This window comes from Bidens hawaiensis, unplaced genomic scaffold (assembly GCF_021521415.1).
Source record: "Bidens hawaiensis isolate Kalapana, Puna unplaced genomic scaffold, B.hawaiensis_p1.1 tig00419396_1, whole genome shotgun sequence".
NCBI classification, from domain to species: domain Eukaryota; kingdom Viridiplantae; phylum Streptophyta; class Magnoliopsida; order Asterales; family Asteraceae; genus Bidens; species Bidens hawaiensis.
Genome location: NW_027504847.1, coordinates 515,394 through 528,285, shown reverse-complemented (window position 1 = coordinate 528,285; position 12,892 = coordinate 515,394). Strand labels below are relative to the sequence as shown.

The following is a 12,892-nucleotide window of genomic DNA, read 5'->3' as shown; positions in this document are numbered from 1 at the left end:
AGCATTTGTCAGAGATGGGACGCTCGCGCACCTCGTGGCGTAATAAAGGCTGAGCAGGCGAGTGCGTATAGAACCCCAGCTGGGGAAAACACGAATCAATTCCAGCTTCAAAATCGAGACTACATGCTGCGTAAAGAACGAGATCCCGAACCAGGTGCGTATCGGCTCGATGGCACTCCCATCCCAACATGGAAGGGAGCTCATTTACACAGTCTGCATGTAAATCAATTCCAATTTGTAAAGAAAAGGCCAAGAGCCACTTCTAATGGAAATGATTCTCTTTAAGAACACCGAAGCTGATGATTTTACATTTATACTTTTCTGAACTAATATGCCGGTTTTCACCGCATAATTACGTCGTCATTGCATGGGAAGGCGGTCCTACCCGCACGAACCCAGCAACGTGACAAACCTTCACGCAGGTCAGTTGAAGGGGAAAAAGTTCAGCACCCAAAAATGAAAGTGCCGGTCTATCCGCATGAATCATTAAGGAAACTGAATAATAACCTATCAACAACCGCGCATCGAACGGTTAAACTATCCAACACTGGTGACGGCATTCACATTACGTGAAGTCGTTGCGTGGGAAGGCGGTCTTACCCGCACGAACCCAATAACGTGGCAAACCTTCACGCAGAGTCAGTTGAAGGAGAAGAGTTCAATTATCCCATTAAATGAAAGTGCCGGTCTATCCGCATGAATCATGAAAGGAAAATGAACACTAACCTATCGACAACCGCGCGTCGAACGGTTCAAAACAAAATTCTTAAAAAGGATAAGAAAAACCTACACGCAGGTCAGATAAGGGTAAAGTTTTGCCATCCTACTAAGTGCAAGTGACGGTTCTACCCGCACAATCACGAAAGAGGAAGCAAAACTTCACACCTATTATCAACCACGTTCAAAGGTTAACTTATCCTCAAAAGGTAAGAAAAACCTAAACGCAGGTCAGGTATGGGTAAAGTTTTGCCATCCTACTAAGTGCAAGTGACGGTTCTACCCGCACAATCACGAAAGAGGAAGCAAAACTTCACACCTATTATCAACCACGTTCAAAGGTTAACTTATCCTCAAAAGGTAAGAAAAACCTAAACGCAGGTCAGGTATGGGTAAAGTTTTGCCATCCTACTAAGTGCAAGTGACGGTTCTACCCGCACAATCATGAAAGAGGAAGCAAAACTTCACACCTATTATCAACCACGTTCAAATGTTAACTTATCCTCAAAAGGTAAGAAAAACCTACACGCAGGTCAGATAAGGGTAAAGTTTTGCCATCCTACTAAGTGCAAGTGACGGTTCTACCCGCACAATCACGAAAGAGGAAGCAAGACTTCCTGTTATCAACCACGTTCAAAGGTCAACTTATCTTAATGCCTTAGAAATTTCGAAAAGGAAAACCTACACGCAGGTCAGATATAAGTTAAAGTTTAGCCATCCTACCAAGTGCAAGTGACGGTTCTACCCGCACAATCACGAAGGAGGAAGCGAAACTTTAACCCACTATCAACCACGTTCAAAGGTTCTTATTCTAAACACTTGGAAAATTGCTAATTTAAACTAAGTATGCAAGTCATAAGTTTATAAAGCAAGGAACCCAAAGAAGGAAATAACAATCTTATACGCAAAAAGATTAATATTTCAAGAATATATTACAAGAATGGCCGGGTAACTACCCGCCTAAAAGAAAAAAAAAAAACTATACAAGTCTATCTTAGCAATGGGAAGGGATCTTCAGGATCAAGCTTCAGGGACGCTTCCACTTGGACCCGCTCCGTCAGAAGAACGGGGTGGTTCGAGGAACGCTTTGAGGACAGCTAACCCATCATCAGCAGCAGCTACTTCGTCCACCTTCTCCACCACTGGATGAGGGAAGGCGGCGTATTGGTTCAATGCTTGGTCATAAATGGCTTCGGTATCCACATTGAACAAAGGGAAGTTGGAAGGCGGGACGCCTTTCTCAACAAACCCTAGACCAAGCAAGAAGCCGGCCTTTTCCCCATCCTCATGAGAAGCGTTGAGGGCTGCGGTCATAGCATCATCGTAAGAGGTCTCTGAAAAGACCCGACGCACAACCTACAAAGAAAAAATACAAGTATTAGAACCTTTTCTTACAAAAGAAAAGCGTGAAGATAAAACTAAACATACCTGAGGCAACGCTTCTCGAAGAAGCCATTGGAGGGCAGCTTGAGCTTCGTTATGGGCGCGTTCGGCTTCGCTCTTGTTAAGGTTGGCAAGTAAAACTTCCTTTGCGGCAGCCTCTTCGACGCCCTTAAGTTTCCGCTCGGTGTGGTCAAGCACCCCCCTCTGGTCCAGGATTTCCTGGAGTTTCTTGGCATCTTCCATTGCCAAGGCATCATGAGCGCATTGGAGAGCCTCTAATTTGGCCTTGAGCTCCTCATTCTCCACACGCAAAGGCTCAGCAACGGCTTCAGCCTTGGCAGCCCTCTCGGTTGCGTTTCGCGCGGTCTCCCTGGCCAGCCGAAGCTGTTCATTCACAGCTTGGGCAGCCTTGGAGCGGGCCTCGAGTCGCGCCTGAACTTCAACCTCGAGGGCCTTGAAGGCCTTCTCCTTGTCGGCGGCAGCTGCCGCCAGCTGTTGGTTCTCCTCCCGAAGAGCACTCGCCTCAGATATGTCCTTGGCGCGAGCTGCTTTCAACTTGTCGTTTTCACGACAAAGCAGCTCGACGCGCGGCTGCATCCGGGCCTGGAGAACCCGAAGCTCATTAGTTAGCCTACCCTCCTGGTAGCTAACCATGGCTTCCCCCAACGCACCCGGAGGAGCAGCGTGGCGAGCCCAGTCCACGCACTCCACAGGTGTGCGAAGGGTTGTTCCTCGGCGTATGTTCCATCGAGGAACATACACTTCATTGGAATCCGACACTGCAAAAGAAACAAAAGCAGTAAGGAAAAGATGATAAAAAACATAAGGGGAAAAGAAAGGAACCCTACGCACCTGTAGGGTCAATGACAGGCCGATAGCCGCCAAACCCATCACCTGAACCTAAAGGAAATCCATCCAACAGGTCAGGCAGACGGGAAGGTGGCAAAAATCGGCGGGAAGCCCTGCGCGTACCTGATGGTCCGGCCATCGGTGCCGGTGGCGCGGGCATGGCGGCAGCCGCCGTGGTCGCCGTTGTGGTCGCCGCCGTGGTCGCCGCCTTGTAAGCAGCAGCAGTAACCGCCGGCTCTGTGAAGGATGCTGTAAAAATCGCACTCACAGCCGGCGGTGACGTCATCTCTGCCGGAACAGTTGGCTCAAAGGAATGAGCAACTGGACCAGCGGATGCAGGCGCAGGCGCCTGGGTCGACGCCTCAGGAAGGCTGACCGAGCCTACCGCCATTGGCGGGGGGATACTCCCCTGCGCTTCACCCCGGAATGCGTCAACACCCACGCCTGCACAAAGAAAGTGTTAGATAAATTTATAGTGATAAATCTGCAAAGACATTATGATTGTACTTACGGGTTTTCTTGACCCTGAACGTACGGACGGGCGGGGAGGAACCCGATGGAGCCGGCCTCTTGGTACCGGTCACCGTCGTCTTCGTTGGTTCTCCGGAGGTAACGGTCGTAGCCTCCGGAGCAGTGGTCTCCTCACCACCGGGCTTCCCCGCCACCTCTTCACTATCTGACTCCGAGTCAGAGAGAACCACTGGATCAGCTGTGGAGGCCTTCTCCTTCCCCTTCACGCCGGCAGCAGCCTTCTTCTTCCGCACAAGGGGAGGACCATCTGCGGATTCCTCAGAAGACAGGATGTAAGGATTTCCAGCAACGGGTACAGCATTGAGGGGTTCAGGATAGAATATCTCCTTACCTGGCCGCCGGTGGCTCAGGATCTCTTGGCCCGGCGGATAGACCTCCACAAACCTATCCGCCGTTTGCTCCAGGATGGGCAACTCATTGTCGTCCAGAGCACGAGTGCCCACCCGCACGGGACTGTCAGCTTCCCGCGGGAACAGGAGCGACTCCAAATTATTCCCCTCTGAAAGAAAAAGAAACAGTTAGAAAATTAACTAATATCAGCAAGAAAGACAAGACATACCATAAGGAATAGAGTTCAAACCGTATTCAAGAAGGATGGGAAACCGGGACGCATCCTTCCATACCCGGCTCATCCCCAGCAGCACCATCCCGGACTCCGCAAACCGGTAAACCGGAGATTGGACCCGGGATATCTTCGCGAACCATTCCGCCTCCTGGTAGCTGGAAGCGTGAAGGCTCGGAAGCGCTTGACCCTTCTTGAACTTCATAGCAATGGGGATGGCGCGGGCAGAGATGTAGAAGAACTCCCGCTTCCACGATCGGAGACTGCGCTCGGTCACGCAGATCTTCAAACCCTTAATACGGGTTGTCAGGGTGTACCACCCCTGGACGCACCTCCAAGTATAAAAGGTCATCAGGCGGTCCACGTAGGGCTCAATACCCAGAATCCGACACACCCACTCGAAGTGCCGGACCTTGGCAATCGCCATCGGATGCACCTCGGTCAGGTGCACCCCGTGCCTCTCCAGGACACGGTACACAAACTTTGTCAATGGGAACCTAAGGTTCCCATAAACAAAGAATGCAGCATATACCCCGATCTTGCCACTGGGGGCATCGTACACAGTCTGGTGGGATTCAGGAAACTCAGGCTCGAGAGACTCGAGCATGAACTTCCTGACGATGTACTGGTACTGATCGACAGGTAGAGCACACTGGCACTCGCCAGCAGTACTCCTATCGTCGGCTACAGCTTCAGCATCATGAGAAGACATTTTTGCAGAAAGAAGAGTGATTTCGGGAAAATGCTTTCCTGAAAAAGGGGAATATTTGCCGGAAATCACTAAGAAGAAGAAGAAGAGAGGTGAAAGTGTGGATTACAAAGAGGCCTCTCCCCCTTTATATACTAATCGCAATTAATGCGGTGAATTTAATGCGGAGGAGAGAGAAATCGAAGGTGCAATGAAACTATGACACGTGGCAAAAAGCAGGCTGGCAACAGCTGTTGACAGGACGTGTGCCAGTAATTTCGCGGCCACGCGCCCGAAAAATCGTGCCCACGCGCCAGGAAAAGCGTCTGGAATGACCATGTTCTGTCACGTCACCATAACTTCCTGCACGTCCTGACACAGTCAGAAGAAACCGTCGCACGACGTTTCAGAGGTTTGGACTGTTCTTATCTTTTCACCAACTCTTCGAATTTCAAAATTCAAAAAATTTGAAAATATTAAAAAGTAAGCGGGAAAATACCCCTTACCCCTTGGCAAACAAATAACCGTAAGACGGATGCGGGTACAGTGTAAAGGCAAAACCCTTCACATACCTAGCACCCGCAGGGAATTGAAGCCAAATAAACCTTGGCAAACAAGTAACCGTAAGACGGATGCGGGTACAGTGTAAAGGCAAAACCCTTCACATACCTAGCACCCGCAGGGAATTGAAGCCAAATAAACCTTGGCAAACAAGTAACCGTAAGACGGATGCGGGTACAGTGTAAAGGCAAAACCCTTCACATACCTAGCACCCGCAGGGAATTGAAGCCAAATAAACCTTGGCAAACAAGTAACCGTAAGACGGATGCGGGTACAGTGTTAAGGCAAAACCCTTCACATACCTAGCACCCGCAGGGAATTGAAGCCAAGTATTCCTCGGCAACCAAGTAACTATAAGACGGGTGCGGGTACAGTGTAAAGGCAAAACCCTTCACATACCTAGCACCCGCAGGGAATTGACGCCAGGAATACCTTGGAAGTAAAGTAACCGTAAGACGAGCGCAGGTACAGTGTCAAGGCAAAACCCTTCACATACCTAGCGCTCCGCTGGGAATTGAAACCAAGAAGGATTTTCTGGGCAATGCTTGCGGAAACGGAAATAACATCCCCGCATAGCGGGAACGTCGAGAACTACGTTGTTTGAAGCTCCAGGATGGAATTGGTGGTCTTAACATAGTTGATCACTATGTTCAAAACTACCAAAACCTCATGGAAAATCCATACAACTGGGACTCAATGCTCCTGACTTGCGAGGAGGTTACAGACCTACCCGCATCATACCCAAAGACCAAGCAGGAAACTCGGGCATTTCTGCAAGTGACAAGGACTTCCGCGGAAAGAATCCCCATGGAAAACCTTACAAAACCCTTTTCAAAACCCTTTGCTCAAGTCCAAAAGTTCACCTCACTTTATTAAACACGCATGAGAAGAACATTGGACTGGGGGGACTTGAAGAGGTAGGTCCCAGCAGAGCCCATTTGGTCCCGCAAGACTCACCTTAAACAGGGACGTCTGCGCAGAGACCAACTGGATCCGCAGGACCAACCATGCTCAGAGACGTGACGTCCTTACGCGCAGTACGCAAGCTGGTCCCGCAGGAAATGCCTCCCAATGGTGAAGGACTCCGCCTGTCCCCGCAGCCTCGGATACAAGCCATTAGGGAAGGCCACCCGCGCAGCATGGCTACACGCACAAGGCACTTAGCTCTCGATCATTCAGTGTCACCTGAAGGAATGAGCCAAGCCGGGAGCAATCCCGCACAGAGGCGGGAGGGGGAATACTCCCGCCCAAATAAGCCAGTCTGTATACTGAAGGACCTTTTACTGTACCTGACGAGGTATGGGCGAAAGATCTGATCAGAGATACGACAGCTCACTGATACAGTATGGCGAGCAGCATGCTCCTGTACTGTATCACTATTAGCCGCTGCCTACTCACCAACTACTGTCATACCACGTGCGTAGCCGGCAGTTGGTGGAAAGGGAATAGTATACAGCAGGCCTGGTCACTATCAGCCGCTGCCTACCCACCAACTACCAGCAGGGCACGTGCGTAGGCTACTGTTGATGAACAGGAACACTGTTGCAGCCGGCCATACCTCCTTGGAAACCTACCTTCGGCTATAAATACCCCAAATGGTATGATCATCTAAACACATTACATTATCATATTATCATCATAATATACCTGATATCTGCTCTAGCAATCTCTTAATATACTTTTATATTTAAAGAGCAATCTAGTCTGATTCTCACGCCGGAGGGTGGTCACAAGGAGGAACCCCCCCCCCATTCTCAGTGACGAGCTCACGGTGTCTGTTTTGCAGGTTATCAGAAGAACCATCTTCCAAGGGTCTAACCCCTCGTGGGAAACAGCTATCCAACCCCCAGGTTACCAGTAATCTGTCCGGGGTCCGGTTAGTGTTTCTTCAGGTGGTAACTGAAATTTGTTGTAGGAACGAAATAATCATGACTAAACGCATGGACGTTCAATAAAAAAATAGTACTTTTAAATAAAAACTATGATAACCACATAAACATTTATTTATTTTATTTTATTCTGGTCTCACTAACTTTCTAACTCTCATTATATTTACTAATAATCACTACTACAAATATTTTATACCATTTTGGTGACTCTCCACCTAAAATTGAATTGTCCTTAAACGTAGGGTCGTTCAAACCGCTTACCGCTCGAACTCGCTCGGAGACTGCTCGGAAATTGCTCACTCGTTTTTTTTGCTCGGTTGTAAACGAGCCGCTCTGCTCGGTTCGGGTTTATAAACAAGCCAAGCAAGGAGCATAGGTCTGCTCGGTTTAATTCGGCTCGGCTCGAAAATTTTTAATTTATTTTATATACAATTTTATATGAACAAATGTATAAATATATAAACAACACACATAAAATATAATATAAGTATACAATTTTTCAAAGCCTTTTAATTTTTTCCTACTCCGCAAATTTTATAGTTTTATAAGTGATTCAAGTTTCTAAAATATTAAAAATTTGTTTAAATGTTCATTATATTTCACTTCAAACTTTTTTCTCCTAAAAATTTACAACATATTATACGTTTGTCTAAAATATACTAATTTCTTTATAAAATATATTATTTACAGCCTTCAAATTTGTTTCTTATTGAAATTTTAAAGTGAAAAAGAAATAAATATTGCTCGAAATCGTTCGATATTCGATCGAAAAATGCTCATTTCGATGTTCGCTCGGTTCGAATTTAAGTCGTTCGGTTCAGTTTGGTTGTAAACGAGTCAAGCAACGAGCAAGCCTTTGTTCGATTCGGCTCGTGAATAGCCCTAAAACATCTGAAGTCCAAACTAACACATATTTACTTTTGTTAGATGTTATAGGCCCACTTGGCCCAGTATAGTAGCCAACGTTCTGGGCTGCAGCCTAGTAGATGAACCCACTATTAGGCCCAGTCATGTTTAATTTGATTAATACTTTTTATTTCCAAAGCACGAACTTTTGTTTTTTTTATTATGATAGTTACTATCCTATTACACTTTCACTATGTTTGTGTTAGTCTTTTCTAATCTATAATACTAATCTTTAGACAAACAAATAAATAAATAAAAGTATCGTAATGACTTGATATATTTGATAATTTGATAAAATGTTCAACACAAAAACGACATCGTCAAGGCTTTTCTTAGCTTATTTGGCAAAACGTACAAGTGTCAGTCTTAAGACATAGACCTATTAGAGGTGAACGCGTTGTTATATATAAACGTCAAGGGTGAGTTTTGGGTGTTTATTCCCAAGCTAACGTCTTTCTGTACGCAACTGCAAAAACTCGTATCGGCAATACATGGATAACGGTAAGTACAAAATTTCTCCTCAATTCTTTTTGTAACCCCGTCGATCTTTAGAAAGTGTGTTTGCTTAAGTTTTGCCTCAAAAAAGCAAGTCGATTCCCTCTTGCTATATATGTCTGATTTTAAACCTAATTTGTTTGAGTTATGCTTTATGCTTCGATTTACTATATGCCTTTATGGTCATTTTGAAATTTCAATGAGTTAATTGTGAATGATCTTTTGTGATTAGCGTATTTGCCCTTGATTTCGGTTTAATACACGCTTAAACTGCTTGAGTTGCTATATATGTTTCGATTCACTTTGCGCTATTGCGGATTGATCTAAAATTTCAATCAGTTGATTAGATCTACTTTGTAATTGTGAAATTGGTTTATGAATTGATTGGATCTACTTGATTTGTGATTGTAAAATTAGGTTAAGAATTGAATACATCTTTACTATAATTTATGCAGCCATTCACAAATATATGAACCTTGAGTGCATTTGTAAGAATTCTTCTCGTTTTTCATAAGTTGAAGTAAACATGAATAACATCAAAATCGGCAATAAGAATTCCTCCATATCCGAAAATCTGGATCCGAATTATCCGAAAAGTTTGGATATTTGAATTTTTGGATTCGGATAGTAATTTTGAAAATTTTGGATGGTTCGGATATCCGAACTATCCGAAATATGTTTTTAATTATTAAATAATAAATATTAGTTATAAATTTCGTATAATTTTTGGATATTTTGGATGATTTTGAGATATTTGGATAATTTTCGGATATTTCGGATTCAGATAAATTTTTGGATATTTTGAATAAATTTTTGGATATTTCGGATATCCGGAATATTTTTAAACGTAGTTCTTTAAATTATCATACTTAGTATTTTCATATTTTCGGATATCCGGTTCACTATCCGATCGAATATCCGAAAGTCCAAATATCCGACTTTAAACACCCCTACCTTTATCTTCACGCGTGATATGAGTTAATTCTTTAAGTTTATTTATTTAAATGTAAGTTGTTAAATTTTTTATATGAGATCACATATCTTTAAAATTAACGTATATTAATTACATATTTGAAGTGAGAGTAAAGGCATTATACAAGCATATCATTTCTAATAAATTGTTTAAGGAACTATTGCTACCATTTTAGTAAAGAAAACCAAAATATAATAACCCAACACAATAATAATCCACGCCACCAAAGGAACCAAGTCACAAACAATCTTTGGTCATAGGAGGTCCCAAGGAAAGTATGAATTGCATTAATTATAAAGATTAATATATCAAAATAATGATTTTCATACTTATTGTGTACTTATACATTTAGTGTTCGTAGTCAATAATTCTTTGCAACTCATTTTGATAGAAATTTGAAATTTCAAGTGGCCCAAGGATTGTATTTTTGTTGGGTTGTCACTTAACAAAATTTCCTAGTTCTATCATAGTAACATATTAACAAAATTAAACTTTATGTACAAAAAGGTATTACTAAAAACCAGTTAATATTTCATTATTCCCTTCCATATATTATAATATATTTGTTAAATTGCATTTGTAAAATAAAAAAATTAAATAAACTTTGTTATAAACCAGATATACAATACCCTACATAACTAAATGTGACGGTTATATTCTTGTATATATAATCTGATGTGCTAAACATTTGGGTTTTTGATCATCGATAATAGTCTACACAAACTCTCTCTAGATTTTCTGTTTCATTTTAAACTTTTAGTTTTATAGATAATATAGTACAATGTGAGATTAACATTTGATGTATTGAAGGTCCTAAAACTAAACTTAAATACAATTTTGTATAACTAGATAAAATTATCATGATTTGTAACATTACAAATATGACAAAAGTAAGTTTTTCTAAATATTAACTAAAACATTATATTTATTATATTTATGTATAGATAAATAATAGCAAATATTTATAAAGAATTATACATACAATAAAGAATATAAGAAGTTATAAAAGGAAATAGTGAGATAGTAATAGAAGTGTAGAGGAGTAAAGTTGAATCATAGAGCTTGACTTGGTGAAAAAAAGTTTCAAGCACAACTTAACTAGTTTATTATTTATTAATTATTATTATTTCTACTTATATGGATATATAAATATTAATGCGTGTATGCATATATATATTTATACATGTATAATAATATATATTGTTTTGTTTTGTTTATCATAATTTGATATACATGCAAATATTTGTTGTGTAGTATATATTTATCTTATCAAATAAAACTATTAGATTTATATAAATATGCGTCCACTTAAGTTTGTGAGACTAGTCAAACCTGGTATATGATTGGACTCGAGCTTGATTATTAAACAATATTTAATTTAGATTCGACTCGAGTTGCTCTGGAATGACTGAACTCTTGGTGAATTGCTTAAACCAAAGTTCGTCACATCAAAAACATACTTTCACCATTGTTTATATTCTTTGATTCACATACCTTTACAATATAAAACTTACTTTATTATTATAATAAATTCCTAATACTGATTTGACTTAAAAACTATCTGTTGATTTTGTTGGAAGGGTATTTTATTAAGTGTATTTTATAAAGTGGAACAGTAGTCAAATATGTTAAACATTGTGTGAAACCTAAGATTATTCCTAATTACTACTAACATGGTAAGAACATAGTGGTCAACATATTTACAATCACAAGTTTGACCAGAAAACATTGTCCAAAAATGCCAGTTTTTCAACTCCCTAAAATGCAAGGTAATATATGCCTTAAAGATACAACTAGTGCCTAATAAAGTATTTAATATGTGGTTAAAAGCCCATTAATTTGATGACAAAACAAAGAAAGTAATGCCTTTATATGGGTAGTATCTTACAATATCAAATCCTTTAATGTTGTAAGTTTGTAACACATAACAAACCATCTATATATATAAGAGCCTACACAAATATGCCTTACAAAACGTTCAACAAAAGTTAATAATTTTTTTTATTTTCTTTTACCAGTTTTTATGGCATCAGAAACAGAAGTGTGTGATGATGGTGGTAGCACACCACGCATGGCGCCACCGCAACTAGCGGTTGATGAGCAGCAGCCACCGCTAATGGCGGTAGAAGTGGTGGATGACAAGAACAAGTCGCCACGACATCCTCGTTGGACAAGGCAAGAAACACTTACACTCATTGAAGGCAAGAAAGTTGCGGAGAATAGGGGGCGTAGGGGACGAAGATCAAGCTCGGTTTTCAGGTCGGACCATGTTGAACCGAAGTGGGACTCGGTTTCATCGTATTGCAAACAACGGGCGGTGAACCGGGGGCCGGTACAATGTAGGAAAAGATGGAGTAATATGGTTGGTGACTATAAGAAAATAAAAGCATGGGAGTCACAAGTGACACAGGAGTCTGATTCTTATTGGGTGATGAGAAATGATTTAAGGAAAGAGAATAAAATGCCCGGGTTTTTTGATAGGGAAGTGTTTGATATGTTGGATGGGAAAGCAGTTACTAAGGAGGCTTATAAGTTGGCTTTGGTGACGGTTAGTACTGATGGAAATAATGAGAATGAGGTGGCGGCGATGGGGGGAGAGGCCGAGGAAGAGGTGGGTGGTGGTGATGCTGAGGTGGAGGTGGATGTTACTTTTGATAGTGGTCGACGTGCCACCTCAGACGAGGGTCTTTTTCCCGAGTATGATAAATTGGAAGAGGTGGAGATCGAGAATGGGAAAGGTCATGATAATGCATCACCGGAGGAAATCCATGATCCGATGCCTATTTCAGGTTTGTTTCATTTTCGATGTTTTTAAGCGTTGGGGGGTCTTATTGTTGTTATACAATTGACAGAGTGTTCGGGCACGTGTTCAAATTAAAACATGCGTCTGAACATCTATTTTAAACTTTAAAGACTCACTTTAGAAGCTTTAAATGCTAATATTTGACTTTGACTGACAGAGAAGAGGTATCAATCGTTTTACATGGATTACACCCGAGGTAAAGTTTTGTTACTTTGTTACTAATCATATATGGCAAATTTGACCAATTTAGTTTAATAGAGCGATTCAGGCTGTTTTTATCTAAACGGGTTAAACGGGAAAAATTTAAAAACTTGGCTAAAGATAAAATGGGCCGAACAGGTTGAAAGTAGCCCAAAGTTTTTAAAACATTATGTTCAAAAAAGATCATTCAATAGCATGGACAATAAAAGTGTTTTTGGGTCGGGTCAACATAGCCCGACCTCTTTTGACCCACTACTAGAGATGTGAATTCATGGTACGACACGAACCTAACAAGAAATAAGCGGATTTGAGTTCAGTTTCAAGTCGAATTTGT

The 12,892-nt window shown here is 41.8% G+C and overlaps 1 pseudogene; it reads left to right on the top strand.

Moving 5' to 3' along the window:
* Positions 1-10,990: 10,990 nt before the first annotated feature.
* LOC143608633 (trihelix transcription factor ASR3 pseudogene) lies at positions 10,991-12,740 on the top strand (annotated as a pseudogene).
* The last annotated feature ends 152 nt before the right edge of the window (positions 12,741-12,892 follow it).